Raw genomic sequence first — 24,369 nt, forward strand, 5'->3', positions numbered from 1 at the left:
ACAGCTATGTAGCATATCATTATCCAATGAAGAAGACATCAATATACAATGATAGGTACAATGTTACCTCCTGTTCTGAAAGACAGTGGACATGAGGCCTAGTTTTGAACAAAATTGTCAGGCAGTTTAAAATCGAACATTTTGAAAGAATCTTTTTGCTGATACTTGACAGTGATTTATGAATGGCAACTGGACAGACCTTTGTACATATAGCACCTCTGAGGAACTCCACAGAAAACATAGCTTAAACTTCAAAGTGTTGTCTGCTTCAGTCCCAAGACTAGAAAATTGATGCCTAGTCCTTTGTTAGATTTGAAATACACCTTGTGTTTTTCTGCATTTCCTTCCGATACAAAATGTATTGCTCATGAACAAGAAGGTATTAAATTTCAAGGACTTCTAGAATGGTGTTGTTGAGTTCTGCTGCTCCAGAGCCCAGTGATTAAAAAAAAGGATTGTTTACTTCTTCTGATCATCCCCAAGCAGCAGCAGTCAGCAGGGGACATGCTGAAAACAAAAAAACAGCATTAAGAAGAAAAAGCCAAAAAGAAGTGACCCTCCTGATCTACAGAAACAAGAAAGAGCAATGGATTTGACACTGATAAATCAAACTGTCAGTGGAAAAGGAGTACCAAGCAATAAAAATGTGTCCTTGATTCTTATATCAGTGGAGGTGAGTAAGATGTCATTCAAAAGTCAGGAGGCAAGCAAAAGCAATATGTTGATGTCCTATCACATCTTTCTGATACACAGCAGAAACTTGAAAGTGGAGAACGTTGAGTTTAAGATATGACTAGTTGCTTCAAAGGCACACTTGAAAGTAGAAGAAATGCTTACAATAAGGATCATTTCTATAGGAAAAAATGTTAGATTTACTAGTGTATCAAGAGTGGTAGAAAAGGGTGACTCTCAGCTTAATGTGAGGACTGTACCTCTCAAATGTCCAGATTTATATAGAATGTCCAGATTTTTGCCTAATATTTTTGGTCTATTTTTCATAAAATGTGCTGTTTTCTGGCAAATCTTTGAGCATTGAAGTCACTAAATAATGACATATATTTGAGTTTCAAACTTCACATCCTTCTGAAAATACATGTTAACATAAATCCGGTTATTCTAACAACGTTTATATAGCAGTATTTAAAATCTATTTTGAGGCTTTTGTCTCCCTATTATTTTAAACTTTGTTCAGATTTCTTGGGCTAAGAAGATGTTGGGTATGGTTGAGGACTCTTCTATATTGGATATAAAAGTTGAGAGAGGGTACCGCACATGTCATACTTTGAGACACTAGATGAATAATTAGCTAAGATCAGTACTTGTGTGTTTTGAATTGTATGCTTTAAAGGAAAAGGTTATCTCAGTAGTGTAGAAGTCAGACGAGAACACTAGGGCAGACTAATAGGGTATTCAGTGAAATATTTAACAGTTAATCTGTGGAGGTGTAATCTGACATTGACAGCATTTAGGCCATATAGAATGCAGCATTTTGAAATTTAAGCTTTACTACCCACCTTTTCTAAAAGTATCCTTCCCATTAGGTACTAAGACCTTTTTAAATAGTGATTCATAGGTTCATAGGTAGGTACTAGGCTATTGGCCCAAGGGCCTAAGTAAGCCTAGCCAACAAGGTTCCCTGGCTTACGCCACCCAAGAAAGTTATTTTCCTGTGCCCCTGTCAAGCAGAGCCATAGAAGTGATCCCCTGGGTGTATTTCCTATTTCCCATCCACTCATCAAGATTTTTCTTGAAGAGTGCTAATGAGGAACTTTGCTTGACATAGATGGGTAGCTTGTTCCAGAGTATGGGAAGTCTCTGGGACAGGAATCTATCCCTCCAGCATGTCCTGTTTATTGTGGTGACAAGGTTTAGGTCCGTAGAGTGTGTAGCTCAGAGGGATTGGGATTTCTGTAGGTGTAGCATGTCCAACAGATCTGGGTTTGACATAGCTTTATATATTAGGCAGAGATCACGTCGGAGTAGGCGATATGCTACAGAGTAAAGCTGGAGTTTTTTGAGATGGTCAGTGTAGGGCATCTTTGTGAGGCCAGTAATCTTCTTTGTGAGGTACTTCTGTGGCCTTTTCAGCTGCCGCAGATGTTTTGTGAGGTACATTCCAAAAGGGGCGTTGTACTGTATAATGGGTCTAATGAGTGTTGAGTAGAGAGGAACAATAACCTCTCTTTTTCCTGGATGAGAACCCTTTTGTGATAAGGTGTGCCATGTAGAAGGATTTCCTGACTACTGTGGCGGTGTGATTATCAAAGGAGAGACTAGTGTCCACCTGGGTCCCAAGGTCTCTTATCATGCATTCAGCGTTAAGTAGACTGCCGCCTATGTGGTAGTTCATGGGTACTGAGTTTTTACCAAAGTGGATGACAATGCACTTTTTGGCATTGAGCTTGAGGCCATGGCTCTGACACCAGGCATCTGTCTCAGTGAGGCTATTCTGTAGGATGTCCACATCATTTGGGGACTCTACTATGGCTCCTAGTTTGCAGTCATGTACAAACTTCATTAGCCAAAAGCCTTCTCTGTTGCCCTGTAGTTAAGAGAAGTAGATACCAAACAGGAGATGTCCCAGGACTGAACCCTGTGGTACTCCACTTGTCAGTGGTTTGAAGTCAGATTTGGAGTCTGCAACTTTTACAGTGTGGGTTCTGTCAGTGAGCCAGTTGGCAACCCATCTTATGACTTAAGGATTTATACCTAGTTTAGTGAGTTTAGCTATAATTCCAGAATGGGAGATGGTGTCGAAAGCCTTAGCGAGGTCAAGATAGGCTGTGTGAACCACCTTATCCTCGTCTACAGCTTTGGTGACTGCCTCAAAGAAGTCGATCAGGTTCAGGAGGCATGATCTGCCTTTCACAAACCCGAACTAGGTGGGGTCCAGAGTTTGGAGGTTGCCATTGTCTTTGTTTATGAGTTCCATGATGATATGTTCCATGGCCTTACAGACCAGGCTGTTCAGGCTAATAGGGCGATAGTTCCCGGGGTCAGTGATGGCTCCCCCTTTGTGGAGTGGGATAACTGTTGTGCGCTATTCAGTGGGCACAAAGCCTGATGTGAGGCTATGATTGAACATGGTGCTTAGGTGGGGAGCCAGTTCATTCTGAAGTTCATGTAAAACGTAGCCTGGGATGTTGTCCGGTCCCATGGATGCTGTGTTTTTGGCTTTAGAAAGTGTAGCTTTACCTGTGTAGTTGTAATTACAGGGACTTTGCAGTCTTCCTGTATAGATATGGGCTCTTTAGGGGGTGAGAGGGGGGTAAAGTTAGCACTGAACCTATCTGCCAGGATGTTGGCAATATCAGTTGGCTCTGTAATTTTCATGCCATTGTGCTGTAACTCAGAGCAGATCTGGGTGTTGCTACCACCCAGTCAGCAAACAAGCAAGTTGGGTCAAGCGCAAAACAAGAAAAAGGACAGAGTCCAAGGTGTTTTAAAACCAAGGAAAGAAATGTTTGTTTTTTAAGTGAGAATTATCTGAAAACAGAAGGTAGTATTTCTAGTGGTGAAGTAGGCAATGTTAGAACAGGTAATTAAGGAAGGAGGACTTAAGTTACTATACATTGCAATAGGCCTTAGTAAGCAACTCATTTAGTTTAACTGACAGTCTCCTCTGACAGTCTGCAAACATGCGTTTAATTATCTTTTGTTTATGCTGTTTAACAAAGCAGAAAATAGATATATATTTTTGTCTGTTTGTGCAGTTTCTTAGAGTCAAGGATCAGTAAATATAAGTGAGTGGTGCACTAGATACCCAGCAAAGGTCAGTCTTGATAACACAAATGTAGTATTCACTACAGTAGCTCAGCAGTGGTTGTTCCGTAGATGCTTTGAGATAGTATTACACACGCTTGGACTTTTGCTTTCTTCTAATTGCTAGTGATGGGAAGGTTTTTCTTGAACTGTTTAGGTAAAACACTTGTACTCAACACCACAAATATTTTCATCTAACAGAAATATTGGGTAAACAATTGGTATAACTAAGGAGATTATCTTTTTGAGCTGTGATACAGAATTGGAATTGCTTAGACATAGTAATGCCTTGCAGAGTTTAATTAAGGTGGCTAATTATGTAGAAAAAATGGGAATTATGAGAACAATACAGGCAGAATAACGAATTGGAGGAGGAATGAGGTTTAAGAGAAAGCAGTAATTGAATAAGCTTTGTAATGCCTGACAGACAGTGACTGGTAGATTATAAGTGATGTATAATATTTGCAACTAAAAATATGTCAGTATGGTTTGTTTTCATTTATGTAAATGTATGATTGTCAATGTCATAAGTGATAATTTAATAAAGATGTTTCTTGTTTTATAAAACATAGAAATGATCAACAAAGACATAAGGAACCTTCAGACTCGTGACCCTGCCCAGTTTGACTTTGACAAGGGAAGCTTATGCCTACTAAACCTGGTGGATTACTTTGAGAAGGTCAGCAAGGCAAAGGATAAGGAAATAACAGTGCATACCACCTACATGGACCTGTCTAAGATGTTCAATACATCACAGATGGGACACACAAAGTCAGGATTGGTGAGACTATCTCCACTGAGAGACCAGTCACCAGCAGGGTATCTTAGGCTCCATGCTGGGACTGCTTCTATTTGGCATCTACTTCTCTGGGGTAAAGGCTAATGTGAAAGACTTTTGGCTGATCCCGTTTGCAGGATGACTGCGAATTGGGAGCTGTCATAGGTTCCCCACCCTGTCTTGCAAGAGGGTCAAACACAGACAGAAGACTTTTGCCAAAGCCAGGTATTAAAACTCTATGGTAGAAATGCATTATAATATCTTTTGAGAAAATTGCCAGGCTAATTACTCCATTGATAAGACACCCCTAAGAGTTGACCCAGTAGTAAGGGATCTGGGAACGTGTAGACAGTAATCTGGCCTTTAACCAACATGTGGCCAAGGTAGTAAGAAAATCATTCTGTGTTTGTCTTGCTTATAAGTAAGGACATGGCATCCAGACCCATCACTGAGTATAATGTTCTCTTCGGCATGTACCTAACGAGATATATGCAACAGTTGAAACACCCCCAAATGCTTCTTACCAGTTGAATCCAGGGTAAAAAAATACTGTTCTATACAGATCACCATTAAAGCCCTATCCCTGTACTCTGTCTCCTACAGGTTACTGAGAAGCAGTCTATACCTGTCATACAAGGCAGCCACGGATCCAGCTCTGATGGACCTTTTACACATCCACAAAATAAATAGCATCAGAACCACTAGATCCAAGGATTTAAATTTTGCTTGTGACATAAACAAGACATGTTGAGACAAATATGTATCTCAGAGGATCCCCATTCTATGGAACAGGCTGTCCATCCCTAACCCTATATAAATGTAACCTTGACCATTGGATGGGAAATTGGGAATTCGCCCCAAGTCTGGACCCCTTCTCTCTGATAAACAGAGGCAGACAGTAATGCTGAAACCAGTATATCACTCATGACCTGTAAAAACTTCCTAACATACCACCTCTTAATAAATGCCTGTAATACATAGGGACACAATGGGTTGGACTGCATAGCTAGGCTTATAAAGACCTTTGTGATCATTAGCTTAGTTTATACCTGTGAACTTATGAACAAGAGTTAATGGTAAAAGGTTTCATAAGGAAATAGGAGTATCTTGACCTAATAATGTTTAGCATTTATCTAGTTGTTAGGATGTTGATCAAAACTAACGAACGGTAATTAAGCAAGTGATGAAGATGGAGGGGTGGCTGGTGATGTAAAATTTTTCCAGAAGGAAAGATATTTGAGTATTTTTGGTGATGTGGCAAGGATTACCACAAAAATGAGTGTCTTGAGATCGAGCTGCTGTGCCCAAAATGGAGTTGAGGCTGTTGCCTTGGGAGGACTTAGCTATGAAATGTGCAGAAGTTCACTTAAGTTAATCATTGTGCTTTTTTAACTCGTAAAATCATAATTACTGTTTTGGATTTTTTTTATTTCTTTTCACAGTAAATGTATCACAGGAGGATATGCTGTTATTTATATTAGCATGAAGGTAGATTTACTTAACAATATAGAGGAGAGCAGTAATAAAGTATTTGCTAAAAATGAAAGCTTCATAGATGAGGGGGGGCCCTAGAGTGAGTTGGCAAAATGTTGGATAAGACTAAGTGAAGTAGGATACAATTCAGAAAGACAGGATTAGGGCTGAATATATTAAGTTGGAATGCAAATTAATTGTCTGATCAGTCTTGTGACAATGGGCAAAGTGATGAGATATATTAAAAAAAACTTGCTCAGATACACTGCAAGAGACACAGTTATGCAGAAGCATACCAACATAGGGAAATTCTGTTATTCTTGGAGCTTTGTGGGCAGATATTCAGGCTGTAGATATATGTGTCAAAAGTGACGAAGCCAAAAAGTGTAGGGTGGGCTGATGATGCAGAGTGCAGATGTGACTGTAAAAGCTTGTGTTGTGGAAAGTTTCTCACATTTGTAGTTGTGTTTATATAACTGAAATTACTGAGGACTGTTATGTCATGGGTAGTAGAGCCATGGTATGACTCCTAGGATGGGTAACTAGAAAATTTTATCAGGAGAGGAAGTTGTAGAAATAGGGCCGAGGAGGACAAAGCTTACCCATATTGAGATATGTTTTTGGTGTACTTTTGTAAGATTTTTGTTTGGCAGACACAGAAATAGATTTTAATGAAGATGTGGAATTTATGTATTATTTACTCAGATTTACAGTTTGATTGAGACGTGATAGAATCTGTGTAACAGAATAGTATGCATCAGACAGATCCACTGGCTTTGTCAGATCATGTACCAGTTCATGTGAGAAAACAGGGAGAAAGATTAGTCAAGGTAGATTGGCAGTGGTGAATTGTGAAATGCAGGAAGTGGATAGAAGAACTGTGCCATAATGGAGTGTAATGATGTAGGAAGGAATAACTGAAATATGACAATATCCACTGGAATAAGGAAATTTTAAAAGACAAAGGTTAAAGATTTATGTAGTTACAGAAGTGAGGAGGTAATTGGACACTTGGAGGATTTAGTGCAGTAAGCGGGGGAAAAGACAGAGATGGCCTCCAAGATCTGTCCTATGCGGACAGGCTCAAATCACTATCACTCTACTCGGTATCATACAGATTGCTCAGAGATGATCTGTGTCTCGCCTACAAGACAATATCGGACAGTGACCTACTAGAGATGCTCCATATCTGTAAGTCTAACTTCTCGCGCATTACCTGCTTGATAGGTGTAAATCTAATATGCAACGTCAGCAAAACCTGCTAGAGAGACAGGTTAGTCTCCCAGATGCTGCCCCGTCTCTGGAATAGACTTCCCATACATGTCAAACAGAGTACCTCACTGACCCTCTTCGAGCGCAGCCTTGATGAGTGGATGAAAAACCACAAATCTGTCCCAGGGGTTCCACCTTTGTCCTTCATTGACAGGTGCTGACTAAGGGTTCTTTTTTGGGGATAAACTCTAGCTAGGCTTATAAGGGCCCCAGGGCCATTAGCCTAGTAACTTCTTATGAGTGTATCTGGAAAGAGGAATTATTTTAATTATGGTAGCAATAAAAGATTTGTAGTTTGATAATTCATCTAAATCTGTATGTTTACTTGTTATGTTGAAATCCGCATGTTTTCTTGTTATGTTGAAAAGTATGTGTGGGAAATAACAGTTCAGTCAGTATTACACTGAGCACAGGTGTCCCTCAGGGCTGCGTCCTGAGTCCTCTGTTGTTTACGTTGTTGACACACAACTGCATGGCCAAGCATGATTCCAACTAAAACATCAATGTTGTGGATGATACCACTGTTGCAGGTTTCGTCACAAATGGTGAGGAAACAGCCTACAGGGATGAAGTGGAGCATCTGATAGGCTGGTGCGACAGCAACAATCTGGCCTTAAATGTAACCAAGACCAAAGAATTAGTAGTGGACTTCAGGAGGACTCAGGAGATGCATCAACCTCTGGAAATTAAGGGTGTGGCAGTGGAAAGAGTCAAAAACATCAACTTCCTAGGGGTGCACATCTAAGATGACCTATCGTGGTCGGCTTATATTAGCCACACCGTGAGGAAGGCACAACAACGTCTGCACTTCCTATGGAAACTGAGGAAGTCAAATCTGTCTCAGTCCATCCTCAAATACTTCTACAGGGGGACCATCGAGAGCATCCTGTCAAATAACATCATAGTTTGGTATGGTAACTGCAAAGCATCTTGACTGCAAGGCTCTCCTGAGGATTGTGAGGACAACAGAAAGTCATTGGTTCCTTGCTCCCACCCATGGGTGATCTGCACGAGACTCTCTGTGTGGGAAGGGCTAGAAAGATAATCAACGATCTCACTCACCCTGCCCATGGCATGTACTTCCTTCTACCTTTCCTTGGGCAGACGGTATCGCAGCTTACACTGCAAAACATCTAGACTGAACAGGAGCTTCTTCCCCCTATCCATAAGGCTGCAGAACTTGAATGCCAGGCGTGGCAGCGAATAATTAGATCAATATGCCACTTGCTGTGAAGTATCAGCTATAGTAATCACTCTGGCAAATTGCTTCAGTAACTGGTACAGTTAGCTGATTTCTTATGCTATTCCTTCCTGAATGCGCAATAGTCAGGAGTGAGTCACAACTCCATACATGTGCAATATGAACATCAGAATATATCATACTGCAACTGATGAAGTGCAATATTCTAAGCAATCACAATGTGAAGTCATAGTCTTGCAATACCTACTAATAAAATACTATTTAATGTCTTCCTGTCCAATTGTGGCAATTTATTATGTTGTTAATATTGTAGTTATTACTGTATGTGCATTAGTCTTACTGTCATTCAAACTATCTGTTCATTGTTATGTGTTGCACGGGGACCAAAGCAACGTAATATTATTCAGCTTGCACTGCTATGTATATCTGATTGACAGTAAAGTTTACTTTGACTTGACTTCTGCACTTAAACAACTCGTAGAGTGAGAGCAGTATTTTGAGTTTGGAATGAGATAGCATGGAAGGTGATATGCAACCTTGTGGTAGAGCTTAAGGATATTCAGGCAATTTTTTGTGGTGCTGTATACACCAGAGAAGGGGACCTGGTTACTGACCAGTAAATTGAAAACTGTTTGCAGTAGATTCCACATCCAAAACTAACAGACCACCAAGCCGCAAGAAAACAGATGGCCTATATAGAATTAGAAGAGGTATTGGAAGAAGTAAGAAATCAGGCAGTGGGTGGGGTACCAATGTTGTAACTAGGTCAGCAGTTACCACTGAGGTAGGAGAAACTGAGAAATACATGAATATAGTTTTAACTAACAGAAATCCACTAAAATTGTGTGTATGAAGCACTTAAAAAAGTCATGAATAAGGAAAAAAGACACCCGACACCTGTTGTTGCCCGGTATACCTGTATCTGTGCCAAATCATGATTACAATGTCTTTCTGAAAATTCTGATGGTAAGCTTGTCGTTTGTCTTGCCAGAAGTGAAAGATATGGACCACAGTGTGTGTGTGTGTGTGTGTGTGTGTGTGTGTGTGTGTGTGTGTGTGTGTGTGTGTGTGTTGGGGCAGGGGGGCATTTAGCAATGTAATAAACACACTCCTAATGATCCAGGATATATAGGCCATGGAGAACTGCTAGGATTTTTAGAATGGGCATAGAAAAGGCCTTTGACAGTGGCAGTTGGAAGTTCTTAACAAAGGTATTGAAACAGATAGGTTTCCCTCTACACTTTGTAGACTTTATCACAGCCACATATACAGGAGCTAAAGTAAAAGTGTCTACAAGCTTATATCAGGAATTTAAGGTATACAGTGTACTCATCAGGGCTGCCCACTGTCCCTACTGCTGTTTGCATTATATCTAGGAGCACTGCCAATATGCATAAGGTGCATATACTTGGAGAGGGGTGCCAGTGGGGGAAGAAATAGCATGAAATCTCATAGTTTACAGATGTTATTTTGTTGACATTGGTAAACCCAGAGAAAGATTTAAGATAGACTTTAAAACATGTGGTACTTAACTAGACTATAAAATCAATATGTCTGAAATTAAGGCTGTAATTATTCATTTTCAGTTGAGGAAAAAGTTGAGACAAGTTTCCATAGTTATGGAATAATGTCAGGCTTATGCATTTGGAGGTCTGGATGACACTTCACTGGAAAAGTCTATGAAGTATACAAAAGAGACCGCAACTTTGAAAAAAATGAAGAATGTTTAGAAAGAATGATACCTCTTCTAGAAATGGATCAGAAGGTCCATGCATTACAAGTATATTTGTTGCCACAAATACTATATGTAGCACATTTTTTCCAATGACTCTTCATTGAGATTCCTCTTAAAACTGTTCCAAGCCAATAATGCCAAAAGTTTATGGAGGGTTAGGGATTCCTGACTATTACATTTATGTTTGGGTCTGTCTGTTGAGATTTTTTTTCTTTTCTCAGTTCAGAGACTACAATGCTACAGGAAAAGGACTAGATTTAGACATGTTGAAGATTGTAGGGCCTGGGACTGGTGACTCTGATACATCAGAAGTGTGGCAGTAGAACATCCTCATATGGTTGTCGGGAGGGGTTCTGTTAAACTTCACAAGGCCAGATTTGGAGGTTTTGTTTAATGAGAAGTGATGTACCATTTGACTTGGAGTATATTCCAATCATTGTTGTCATCTGGCTTGAGGAATATGTCCCAGTCGATCTAGCTTCAACAGACAGAGGCAAGGAAAATGTATATTGAAATTGCAATAAACTCCATATGGAATTAGGTTATTCAGATCAAATATTAGATGAATGCCAAGTAATGAAATGGGAACATGTCCAAAGTAAACATAGATTATCGAATAAAGATGTATTACCAAGCACTGATGCTGGGAGTAAGTATAAAGTGGAAGCGAACAGGTCAGGAGAATAGGCCTGTAGTTATTTATGTGTTATTTCATTTGCAGACAAGAGGGGGGTACAGCAAGATTAATAAGTAAATTGTATAAGGCAAAAGAAGAGCTTAAAAAAACTAGCTATTGAATGGAGAGAGTGGAGTATGCTGATAACTGAAGAGGCTTTGAATAAATAAGGATCTGATGTTGTCTCATTCCTCCTCATGGCAGGGTCACTGATTTGACCCTCAGATCCAGCTCAGCCACATTTCACAGACTTGGATCTGACTCGCATACCTATAATGCCGTGCATCCACCCAACTGTTTCAGATCCTGTTTGCTGCTCCAGCGAGTCAGACGCAGATTTCGTCACTCAGGCATAGGTAAACTATTTTTTGATGGCCTTTGCTTCAAAAATTGTAAGTCTGTGGTTCTATTGTACTACTTCCTCTCTCTCCTTTCCCTTTTTAGTGTGTGTGTGTGCTCGTGCATCTCTCTCTTCTTCCTTTTCTATTAGAAAAAAAAAGAAAAAAAAAAAGGAAAAAAACTAAACTAGGTTAGTTTAATTTCATCTTCGTGAATTCCTAAAATAGTTAACGTGTCTTTAGAGTTAGGGATTAATTGTCTTGTAGAAAATAGAATTTGGTAGTTTTTACAAATTTAAACTTACCTCTGTACTTGATAGTTGTTTCTGGCTGGCTTTTTCATTGGATTATGGCAGACAAGCTGGTTCCCAGCTTTAAACTCTGCACTTTTTGTGGACATAAAATCCCCAATCAGGATGCACAGGAGGAGTGCATGTACTGCCTGGGTACCAATCACTTGAAAACAGAATGTTCCATCTGTGCCACTTTCAATCCTGGGGCACTTGCAGACTGATGAAATAAACTGAATTTCAGGGGCCTTCTTCCCTCCTCAGCTCCGGAGGCTCAGACTCCTCCTCTGGCTTCTTCCTGTGCTTCTCCTGTTCCTAAGGACTCTAAAAAGAGGTCCTTCCCTGCCTCCCCGAGGGACTCTCTTGATCACAAGAAGCCCAAGAGATCTGCAGATTCGACTTCCTCGGATCCGCTGAAGTTACCTCCCCGATCGGATCCTACATCTTTTACGGATCCGGGAGATAATTACCATTTCCTTTATGCCTTCATCGGCTCCAACTTCAGATCCTATTCTCTTGGAACCGAGAACCTTGACAAAGTCCCTGGCACTATCCTTCAAGTCAAAGCACTCCCGGCCCCCCTCATCAGCTTCCTCCAGGTCCTCAAGAAGCTGGTCCAAGGCAGACATGGATTTGATGAAGTTTCTTAAGGCCTAGATCCAGATAGCAGTAGTCTCAGCTTCATCTCATGTCAGATCTGTGAGCTACTCAGGTCATCCCATCAGGACTCCTCCAATCAGTCCCTTGGCTTCAGAGTCATGGGATTCAGGACTACCATGCACGTCAGACTTGGTGCAGAGGAAGCTTCCTTCCTCAGTGACGAGGATGCCCTTGACGAGCCCCGTGCCAACCTTTTCAGAGCAAAGCGAGCCATGGCATCAGTGCTGGGTCTGGGGGACTGAGATCTGCTTTATCCTTTTCAGTGCTGTCCCTTCCCTTAGGCACTTTGGCACTTGACAGGTCGGGTCCGGTCTGTTCTGGAGGTCCTGGATCCGCAGTGGGTCCTGCCTGTTTTTCCTCAGTAGTTTCAGTTCCTGGAGAAGTGGAAATGGCTTCTCCTAGTCCTTCAGCTTTCCAGATAGTGAAGAGGGTTTTCTCTCTGGCTGGAGATTTGAACTCACAGGTCCCCCAGTTTGCCCCTGTACCCCCATCAAATCCAAACCTTGCTCTGTGTTGTTCTGCCACGAGTCTTCCTGTCCCAAGCAGTCTCCAAGATTTCCCTGCTCAGGAGGGATCCCCTTCTTCCACCACATCTCCAGAATACCCAGCTGAGGAAGTCCCTCAGAAGAAGACATGAAGAAGGATACACATGGACTCCCCTTTGGAGTCTTTAACCGAGGATACTGACTTCAGTGAGGTGGGAGGATCCCCCCCCCCCGATCCCCACCTGAAGACATCTCCTTCAGGATCAAATTAGAGATCCTGAAGCAGATAGGTGGGTTGTCTGCCCAACCTCCTTCCTCTAAAGAGTCAGTTCTCTTGGAGGCGTTTGGGATGGGCCCATCTACGTCCTGGGTGACCCCCCCCCCGGTAGATACATTGGTGGATTTAGTGTCTAGCCGAGCATGGAAGGAACCGGTCACCATCTAGCCCATACCCAAGTGGCCTGATGAGTTTCTAGTGCCCCCCCCCACACACACAGACAGGAAACACTGGAGTAAGGGTCCTGTAATCGTTGCTGTTGTGGTAACAGCGGCCACCAAGAAAGAGCTGGCCGAAGAAACTGCCAATGTCTGTCTGCCTAAAAGGAGTCTAGAGCACTAAACAGGTTTGGGAAGTGTGTTTATGCCTTGGCAACCTTTCGCTGAGGTTGTTAAACTGTCTAGGTCATTTTACTCAGCTACAAAGGGACCTGATCAAAGAACTGTCAGCTTCTCTCTGAGTCCATGCCTGCTGAGGAATTTAAGAAAGTTTCTCCCAAGCTGACCACTCTTTCATCTATCGTCAAATCATCAAAGAGGTTAATCCCCCATGCCATGGAGGTCACCTCATGAACAGCCGACTCAGGACTTTCCCTAAGGAGACATGCCTGCATGAGGCTATTTGATTTTGCAGATCCCTTTAAGGCATCATTTGTCAATGCCCCTTATGATGGCTCCTCTCTTTTTGGGCTGTTGATCAGAGATGCACTTACCAACTGCGAGAAGGATGGGAAGATCCTTTCTGCTCTTGGAACTGAGTTTTCTACCCCCCAGAGGTCCTTCTGCAGGAACCAGCTTGGGGCCAAGAAAATGTGGTTCCACAAGCCCCAGGTGCCTTTTTAGGACCTGTGCGGAAAACACTCCTGTAGAGGCAGAGGGGGAGTAGTGTTTGATGGTAGATGCCGCCCTAGAGGCAGAGGGGGGTCTGCCAAACTAGGGCTTTCAGGAACCCCCTCCCAATAAGCCCTACCGATGCTCCTGAAGAGTTGCTTAACTGTCCGTCTCTGGAGGCAGTCTGGGGATGACTAGGAAAATGCAACAATCTGGTAGACAGACTCAGCAGATCGTTCCAGATTCCGCACAAGTGGTCCCTCAACCAATCAGTAGCGAACATGATCTTCAGCAGTTGGTGTGACCCTTGCTGTGACCTCTTTGCCTCTTCTCTCGACAACAAGTGCAGCAAGTTCTTTGCTCTGATCCTTTCTCCGGGGGAGCCCCTAAGGGCTGCATTAGTCCACGATTGGCTCCCAGTTCTCCATTATGCTTACCCTCCTCTTCCGTTCATTCCCAAATTTCTTCAGAAGGCAATGCAGATTGAAGAGCTCGGTCATCCTCTGTGTCCCTTCTGGCCTCAACAGGTGTGGTCCCCTTTCTATGGTCTCATCTGAAATATCCTCCTTGGATTCTGGAGCCAAGACAGGACCTCCTTTCTCACCCATCAGGAATACAACATCCGAACCTTCAAGTCCTAAAATTGACTGCTTGCTTCGTCCACTTCCAATCCTAGTGAGACAGTCCACGCTTAAGTTCCCAGTCCGAAAAATTATTTTGGTCTCGCAAAAGGCTTCCACCAAAAAAGTCTGCAACAGTAAGTGGAAGAGATATGTTATTTCGGCCACAAGCAGGAACATTGACTCCTTTTCAACATCAGTTTCAGACGTGTTACTATTACTTAATACCCTTTTCAACAAAGGTGCCAGTTTCTCCACTATCAAGTAGTTGGCTGCTGTTTCCAGTTTCCATACAGCAAGTCAATCACATTCTCTGTTCACCTTTAGACTATGTAAATCCTTCATGAAAGGTGTCTTTTTATTAAGGCCCCCTATTAGGGATCCCCCCATGGGACCTCACTCTTGTGATGCAGACTTTGACACAGGGACCCTTTGAACATGCAGCTACTTGTGACATGAAATTTCTGCCATGGAAGACAGCTGTTTTGGTGGCTGTAACTTCCTCTAAGAGGATTTCCATTTCCAAACTACAAGCCTTATTCTCTAAATCTCCTTGCATTCTGTTTCATAAAAATAGTCTGTCCTTATGTACTAATTCATCCTTTATATCTAAAGTAGCTACCAAGAACAATTTTAATAAATCCACCCACTTGCCAGTGTTCTTCCCCAATTTCTCTAACAAAGGGGAGTGTGTTCTTCGTCTTCCAGACGTTCATAGACAACATTGTTTTTAGCTACACAGGACCAAACAACATAAGATGTCTGATCAGTTTTTTGTAGCCTTCTCCAATAGACTTGGACAAGCAGTATCAAAAATTACCTTGGCAAAATGGATTTCCGACTGCATTTTGGTCATTTACTAATCCAAAGGATTGGAATTACCTAAACTAGTAGGGTACATTCCACCAGAGCAGTGGCTACTTCCCTCACCCTTCTAGTGTAGAACATCCATTGATGACATTTGTGCAGCTTCTTCATGGTCTAATAATCACACTTTTTTGTATCGCATTACAAGTTGGATGTTATTTCGAGGTGTAGGTCCTCCTTTGGCTTGAAGGTGCTTCGACATATCCTTTCATGAGGGCCACCCAGGGCTGATGTATCTGGAGACTCTGACCTTATGGTGAGGAGGAATGAAGGAAACAACATCAGATTTAAAGGTTATGTCTTACCATAACTTGGTGTCTGTGTTGTCTTCCTTCATTCATCCTCACTTTCCCACTCAACCATCCCCCTCCTTTGCTTCTTGATGAACCTGGATGATGTAGGGACTATTATGTCCTATGTCTGAGTCTATTCTGTCAGTCTTTGATGTTTGACTGCTGGATGTTTGGAATTGGCAAACTCGATCTGTGGTTGTTGGGTAGATGTAGGCCATTATGGGTGTGAGGGAGGAGCTTGAGTGTCTGATCCAAGTCCGTGGAGTGTGGCCGAGCCAGATCAGAGACCCTCTCGTGAGGATGAATGAAAGAAAACAACACAGATGCCAAGTTATGGTAAGACATAACCTTTAAGTATTAAAGATGTAAGGCACCCTGGTACACAGTCAACTCGAGGAGATTTTGTATTTATATATATTGGTGCTGAACAGATGATGTTCTTCGTGTTTCACAGTTGCAGTCATTACATTTGGGTAATCTGCTGGCAGGTTGCCCTCAGTTGGCCTGATTAACAAAGTCTTGGGTCCTGCGTCGGTTGCGGTCCCTTCTCCCATGACGTCAGGTCGTCAGGGGTATAAAAGATGCGGCCGATGCCATTGCATCAGTTTTTCTTGCCGTGCGGTGCTCGAAGCAAAAGCAGTTCGCAAGTGCTGGTCAGCCGACTCCTGAAATTTTTGATTTCGAGTTTCAGAACCGAAGTCTTCAACTTAAAGCTAAGTACCCCGTTGGGGAAACTTTTTCTTGCTCCTTACCGATGTCAGTAAAAGTTAATAACTGCATCACTTGTGGAAAGCAAATACCTCATAAGGATTTTCATTTGTACTGTATTCCTTGCCTAGGCCCCGACCATGACATACCTTGCTGTTGGTTTTGTGCTTTATTTAATCAGCGCACTATCCATCGTCGGTACATTTTTGCCTCTAAATATTTCGGTTCTCTGTTTAATTATCCAGAAATGACATCGGTTAGCCATCCGACTATCGGGATTCCGAAAAAACACAAAGATAAAGACAGAGACAGGCCGTCGAGGTCCAAACCTGCCGACGACGCTTCTCCTAAGCCAGTCCCCAGTAATCAGTGAGGCACTTTCGCAGTCCCTGATACCCGCTACTTCTGACTCGCAGGCCTCTACTGAGACCCATTTGGAGTCCGGTATGCAGTGAGATACTTCACCTCTGGAACCCGCAGATGTCTCTACCTTGGATGGGTCTGGAGCCGCTGTGCAGGCACTGGCTTCTGAGGGTGTATTCAAGCCTACAGACTTGCATATTAAACCGACTCCAACTTCTATACTAAGGCCTAAATCTCGAATTATGTCTAAAAAAATGACGCCCAGGCCACATGTTCTGGCCCCTATGCCTAAAAAAAAATGATCAAAATGGTTGAAGATCTTATTACTCTAATCAGGGGTAGTCACCCCCCCCTCCCCTTCTAAGAGGCCTAGGGCTGAGCTTGACTATGAATCTTCTGAACAGGACTCTGTTTCTTCTGTTTCTTCTAATGACCTGGATTTGTCCATACCTACTTATGAGGATTCTGATGCAAAGGATTCCATTCCCTCTACTTCCCCCCTGAGGACTTTTCTTTTGGAGAAACTTTACATACCTTAAGGGAGCATTTCCTCTGGGAAAGTCAGGAATTTTCTGAATCAAAAAGAGGCTTAGGGGTTTCCTTCTTCTACCTCAGCATAGACCTTTGGCTATACCTCCTGTACTAGACATTGTTGATGATGTGTTTTCGGAATCCAGTATGGCCCCTGATTCCCTGCCTCCAGCTCCTAATAAACCTGACAGATACTACAGGGTTCCAGAGTCCCACAAGTTCCTTTTCAAAAATCCTGTTGCAGATCCAGAAACCATTTCTCAGGGCCCCAAGGGCATTAAGGTTTCTACTGCTAAAAATCCTACCCCTTCTGATAGAGACTCCAGGGCGCTGGATAGATGGGGTAAAAAGTTTTATACTTCTGCAGCCTTGGCAATCAGGGCTTTAAACTGCCAATTTCATATGTTAAAATATCAACAGCATATTATTGGACTGCTTAAACAGAAAATGATGTTGATCTCTGACTGTGTGGAAAATAAAGATTTACAGGATTTATTGCATTTTGCTGAACAAGTTGTAAAACATACTTTGCAATGTGGTTTTGATTCTTTAGAGTCCTCTTGCAGGGCTGCTGTTACTAGGTCTGTGCTTAGAAAGCATGCTTGGCTTAAGGAGCAATCTCTGCCTGACCATGTTAAAGTGAAATTGTTGGATGCTCCTTTAAATCAGGACAGCCTGTTTGGCAATAAGGCTGAAGAAGTTCTAAAAAAGATGAAATATAAAGCTAAATCTATGCAAATTGTAAAAGATTTCTTGTAAGTGCAACCTCCTAGATTTAGTAGGCACTGGCCTACTAAGAATTGGTCCTTTCCAGCTCTTTCCAGATCCTCTCAAGCCAAACCCAGACACACCAAAAGCACCAGGTTTCAGTCCCAGGGGACACTCAGAACTAAGCAATGGGGGGCCTCCACTTCCAAATCTGGAAATAACAAGACACCCCCCTATGGTAAACAGTCTCAATGACTTTCCTTTAAAATTACCAAGCACTTACCTTTTAACCGCCCCTTTGGGGGGAAAGATTGCTCTTCATACAAAAAACTGGGAACTCATAACCCAGGACAAATGGGTTTTAAATATAGTGTTCCAGGGATACAGATTTCATTTCCACACATTGCCAACACCAAACGGGTGGCCAGACCTGCCCCCAAATCAGTGGGCAGAGGCTCAAAAACAAGTGCTTTCCCTCTTAAACATGGGGGCTATGCAACCGGTACCAGAAGAGGAAAAGGGACAAGGTTTCTATTCCAGGCTTTTCCTGGTACCCAGAAAAGACAAATCATGGCATATAATTCTGGACCTGTCTACTCTAAACACCTTTCTGGACATTCCAAAATTCAAGATGCTGACTCTTCACCATTTACTTCCTATGCTAGGCAAAGATGCCTGGTTGGCAACTCTAGATTTAAAAGAAGCTTACCTGCATATCCCAATCAGGGAAACTTGCAGAAGATACCCACGCTTCAAAGCAGGCTACTTGCATTATCAGTTCTCTGCACTGCCCTTTGTCTTGCCTGTTGCGCCCAGGGTATTCACAAAGTGCCTGGCTCCAGTAACTGCATGTTGCAGGCAAAGAAATATTCAAATATATCCATACCTGGACAATGTCTAATTCAGGCAGAAAACCAGGCCACACTTCTAAATTGTCTGGGGTTTGTAAAAAGGGTTCTTACTTGTCTGGGGTACACCATAAACAAAAGGAAATCACAACTGGAACCCTCTCAACAGATTACATTTCTGAGTGCAAGCTTGAATACAACTGTCCAGATGGCTTTCCTCACGCCAGAAAAGCAAATTCATTTGGTAACTTACTTCAAACAAATGACCACAAAAACCCTGCTATCTGCAAGACAAATACTGCAAGCCTTGGGGTTCATGGCGTCCTGCATTCTTCTAATTCCATATGCAAGACTGCATATGAGGAAACTTCAGTGGTACTTAAAAAGTCTATGGAGTCAACATTGTCACAGCCTGGAAACAATGATTCCTATCATACCTTGCCTACGCCTGGAGTTCCTATGGTCGGCAGAGGCCTGCCACCAAAACAAGGGACTGCCATTCACACTACCCCCTGCTGCCCAAACCCTAACTACAGATGCATCAGACTATGCATGGGGGACTCACCTGGCAGGGAAGTGCATTCAGGGCAAATGGAACCCAAATCAAATGCACCTACATATCAATCAAAAAGAAATGTTAACTGTACGGAATGCTCTGACAGCCTTCAAGGACTACATTCTTCCAGGACAACTAATGGTAAAGACGGACAACACCACGGTTATGTGTTACATAAACAAGCAGGGGGGGGTACACATTCCTACCCCCTCTGCAGACTAGCCATGGCATTGTGGAACATGGCCTTGAGCTACCAAGTGCACCTACAAGCTCAATGCCTGCCAGGAAAATTGAATACACTGGCAGACAGACTAAGCAGAAATCTCATGGACCCACAGGAGTGGAAACTGGAACCATGGATTTTCAACATGTTGACAAGCAAATGGGGAGCCCAGACATAGATCTGTTTGCCTCCCCCCAGAACTACCAGTTGGACAAATTTTTCACAAGGACTCCCCACAAAAAAGCCTAGAAAGTGGATGCTCTGTCCTTCAGCTGGAAAAATCTATCAGTCTACGCTTTTCCCCCTCTGCCTCTGCTCTCCAAAGTCCTGCTAAAAGTCAAACAGGACAAACAAGAATGATTTTGATTGCTCCAGACTGGCCACGCCAACACTGGTACCCACTCCTGTGCAGTGTGTCACAAATATCTCCATGGCACCTGCCTCCGACACCTTCCTTGCTGTCTCAGCAGGAAAACCAAGTTCTGCACCCTCAGCTCCCAACATTGAACCTTGAAGCTTGGCTAATCACTTAAATTAACCCTTAGCATCCCTCGGCAAACCTGTGATGGATGTCATCTTGGAGGTGAGAAGACCTAGTACTAGAAAATCTTATGCTGACAAATGGAAAAGATTATGTGCCTGGAACCAATCTTTAGGGATGAGCACAGCAGCGCCCAATTTACCTCAGATTTTGCAATACATAACTGAGATGCTTCACAAGGGCCTGTCTTTTTCCTCTATTAAAATCCACGCTTCAGCTCACTATAACACAGAACCACCCTTCTTTTCTCATCCCCTGTTCAAGCAATATCTCAGAGGGGCTAAGAACTTGAGACCACCCAGGAGAGCCCCTATCCCTGCCCTGGGACCTTAACTTTGTTTTGGAGAAGCTCACTCTACCTCCTTTCGAGCCAGCTGCTACTGCAGGATATCTGAATTACAGGCCCTTATGGCAGTGGAGCCTTTCATCATCTTCCATGCGGACAGGGTATCTCTGAGGACCAATCCAGCCTTCATGCCCAAGGTGGTTTCCAGTGTGCCTCTTGATCAGTCCATTTATTTGTCAACCTCCTATCCCAATCCACAGAGCAAAGGGGAATGGATTGTACATTCCTTGGACGTGCACAGACAACTTAGATTCTACTTGGATAGAACTAAATTTCGAAGAAAATCTGAACAATTGCTAGTAGCATTTGCTGCTGGGGCAGAGGGGAAGGCTATTACAAAACAATCCATTTCTAAATGGATAAGCCATTGCATTAATTTCTGCTATAAGCACCATGGAAAACCTATCCCCCAGGGGATCAGATCTCATTCCACCAGGTCTGCATCTACTTCTGCAGCCTTTCTCAGAGGTGTTCCTACCAGGGATATTCTAGAAGCTGCTACCTGGAGTTCTGTATATACTTTCACCAAGCATCATCATTTACCAATTTTCTCCAAATCCAGAGCTGGCTTTGCCACTGCTGTCTTGCAGGGCCTTATAGCTGGTCCTAATGCTGTATAAATTCCTCCTCCCAACCATAGCTTTGGGAATCTACCCAAATGTAATGACTGCAACAGTGAAACATGAAGAACATAGTACAGTTGTGTACACTTACCATAAATGTAGATGTTCGAGTGTATTCACTGTTGCAGTCCTGGTTACCCTCCCTCCAGCCCCCTGTTTTTCTCTGACTATATCTCTACTTTCTCTTTCTATGCTTAAAAGCCTTTTTGGTGTATTTGCTTTTGGTTGGAGGTATATTTTTGTGTTTTTAATTTTATTTTGCTCCCTGTTTGGGGGGCACCTGACATCTGGGGCAAGAAAAACTGATGTAGTGGCGTTGGTTGCATGTTTTATACCCCTGATGACCTGACATCATGGAAGAAGCGACAGCAACCGACGCAGGACCCAAGACTTTGTTAATCAGGTTGACTGAGGGCAACCAGATTACATAGATGTAATGACTGCAACAGTGAATACACTCGAACATCTACATTTATGGTAAGTGTACATAACTGTACTTTCTTGTATCCCAGAAAATTTAAATAGTGTTTCTAGGATTTCTAGAAATATTTTGTAGGTGAGAGACAAGTAAAAAAGGAGACTGTGTGCATGCTTTTTGGCCATTTAGTAAGTTATCCTCTTACAAAGGGGATTTGGAAATACTTTTGCAAGATCTCACTGGGAGTGAAATTTCTCTAACATCAACCCTGTCGTTGTTAGGTTTAATCAGGGCAGTGTCAATGGTTAGCTGTACTTGGAAGGTGATAGATTTGATTTGGCTATCAGCTAAAAAGTGATAACTAAATTATGGATTATAGTAAAGTTCCTGAAGTTAGGGATTTGTTTCAATTAGTAGATGAACAGGAAGAAGGGGAGAAAAGAGACCAGAGAAGTCAAGGCAAAGATTTCTAAATAAATGGATGCCTTGGTGCCATTATTTAGGTAACTTGAGCTTATAGCAGTAGTAAAATAAAATAAAAATAAAATAAACTTGAGCTTGTCGTAGAGGTATGTAGACTAGAATGTATGAAAATGTGTCCCTCCCCCATGTTGCTGTCTTGCCGGATATAAAAGTATGCAAAGTTCAGTAGAAAGCATGATGGACATGAAGAGATTTAAACCGCTATGGAAATGAAATAGACTGAGAAAATGTCAAGATTTAATACATCGTGACTGTTGACAAAGAATCTTCTAAAGATAATGCTGAGTATGGTAATTGAGATTCATGACTTATGTTTGGGACGTATGGTGCTTTTCTTTGCAAAAAATTTTAAAAAAGTGAGTTTGTTTCAAAAGATACTGAAAAGTGAAGAAGATTTTGCATTTCAATCCTCATAGCTCCTAGGTAGTCAAGGCATTCATGGTGCACATTTCTACTGTAACTTGTCTTGTCCTACTATACCTTGTCCCTTTCATGAAACACTGTTTTCTCAGAAACAGCGGTCAGTACTTCCATCACACCTCAAAACACTAGCTCTTAATTCCAAACATTTCTCTATTTTTAGCTGAGGTGACTCACATCTTGAAATAACTGTGGTACTGTTTAACTAGGAAATCTGATTCAGATAAGTGAAACATATTCTTTAGTTGGGAAGCAAAGTGGTCGTTTGATCTAAAATCCTACCCATTTTCAAAACACTGGTAAGTTACTTGAACCCCCCCCCCCCACATAAGGCAAGCTTGTCTTATTCCTCCATCAGAGCACATCCTTCTGTAATTTAGCCACTGCATCCTACAGATCTCCACATATCCAGAAGTTAAAGCTTTTCTGAAGGGAAATTTCACATTTGTAGTTTCCTTGTAGGAATTTTCTTCTGTTTGAGACCTAATTCAACCACAGAGAAGGGATCAAAAAAACCACAGGAAGGCAGAGTCAATAAAATAAAAGCCAAACAGAAAAGAAATTCACGGACTGTGCGTACGCTATAGAATTCAGTGGTTTAATATAAAACACAAAGCTTTCGGATAAAATAATCCTTTATCGGTATAAAAACATTTAAAAAACAAATATACTATTAAGTAGTGTTTTCAGACAGTCACAAGACACAACCCAACCTATCAGGACAGCCCCTTAACTGATTGCGTTAAAAACACAGTGTATCTATTTCCAAACAAAAATATAGTGTAAGTGCATTTCATTTTAAATGTGATTGTTTGTATTTTAGTACAAGTTGTATGCTTACAGTGGCATTAATTCTAGGCAGTTTATCATCTTGTAGTCAGTTCTAGCTTATTATCCAGGCTACCACCTCAGGAGCTTAGAGAAACTACCTCAATCACTCTGAATTTAAAGTCATGCTCAGAGCCACTATACGATATATGTTTTGCTAATGCATTAGTTTGAATGTCCCTATTGCATCTCAAAATGATTTTCAGTAATTTGTTCCTTTAATTTTCTTCTATTCTTGCCATATAAAAAAACATTGGCAAAGAGAATAAGGAAGCCAGAAATTCAAGGATATAATTAGTATAGTGTTCAATAAAGATGATATTATTTTATCCCTGATGGAACCAGAAAAGGACATCTCAGTGAAACATTCTGAGACAGTTCCAGGTTTTTTCAGGTTATAAAATTAATGAAGATAAAACAAAGGCTATAGCTATAAACTATATACCCACACTTAAATTGGTTCATCAGCACCCATATTTATGGAGACATGATAAAATGAAGCATTTAGGAATATGAATTAAAATGATTTTGTTATGGCAGCTAAGGGTATATGGGAAGAGACTAAAAAAATAATACAAAAACTGAAAAACTGGAAGCACTTTGCTACAGATATAGATAGGAAGATATAAGCAGTAAAATGTTATTAGTCCCTTTAGGTTTATACTCGGGTCAGACATTTTTATCAGCCAATGCAGAAGTTGTGGACAGTAATAAATTGTTGAAGGATTTTATTTGGTTGAGGAAGAGGGCAAGAGTCAAGTGGAATAAGCACAAATGGAAAAGTCCACTGCCATGAAGACATTTTGATTGATACCAGAGTCTAGACATTGAGAAGGGGATAAGGGAATCATAATTGAAATACCTGCATTGTTTGAGTTTTCAGTGGAATCTAGAACAGAAGCTGCTGTTGAAAAAGGGATAATTAGTTGGGCATATAAAATATTGCATGATAACTACAGCAATCAATCAGAAGAGGTCAGAAATATTAGTAAGAGGGATTAAATATGCATTTCATAAAGAGACAATAGTAGGACATGTGCATTGCTCCCAAATATGCAACAAAATCTTGAAGATTTAGGATTTTTGCCTGGAAGTGTTTGCATAGGTACATGTTCATCGTGTTACACTGCTGCAGTCATTACGCTTGGGTTATCCTGCCATCAGGCGGTTCCCCAGTTGGCCTGAGTTCCAAAGTCTTAGTCTGGCGTCGGTTGCT

The 24,369-nt window shown here is 41.8% G+C and overlaps 1 protein-coding gene across 2 annotated transcripts in view; it reads left to right on the forward strand.

Moving 5' to 3' along the window:
• Positions 1–24,369, forward strand: part of ATXN7 (ataxin 7) — a 1,461,623-nt gene that overhangs the window by 259,903 nt on the left and 1,177,351 nt on the right. The gene's annotated exons all lie outside the window — the stretch shown is intronic.

Source organism: Protopterus annectens, chromosome 7.part0 (assembly GCF_019279795.1).
Source record: "Protopterus annectens isolate FY-2018-M chromosome 7.part0, PAN1.0, whole genome shotgun sequence".
NCBI classification, from domain to species: Eukaryota; Metazoa; Chordata; order Ceratodontiformes; family Protopteridae; genus Protopterus; species Protopterus annectens.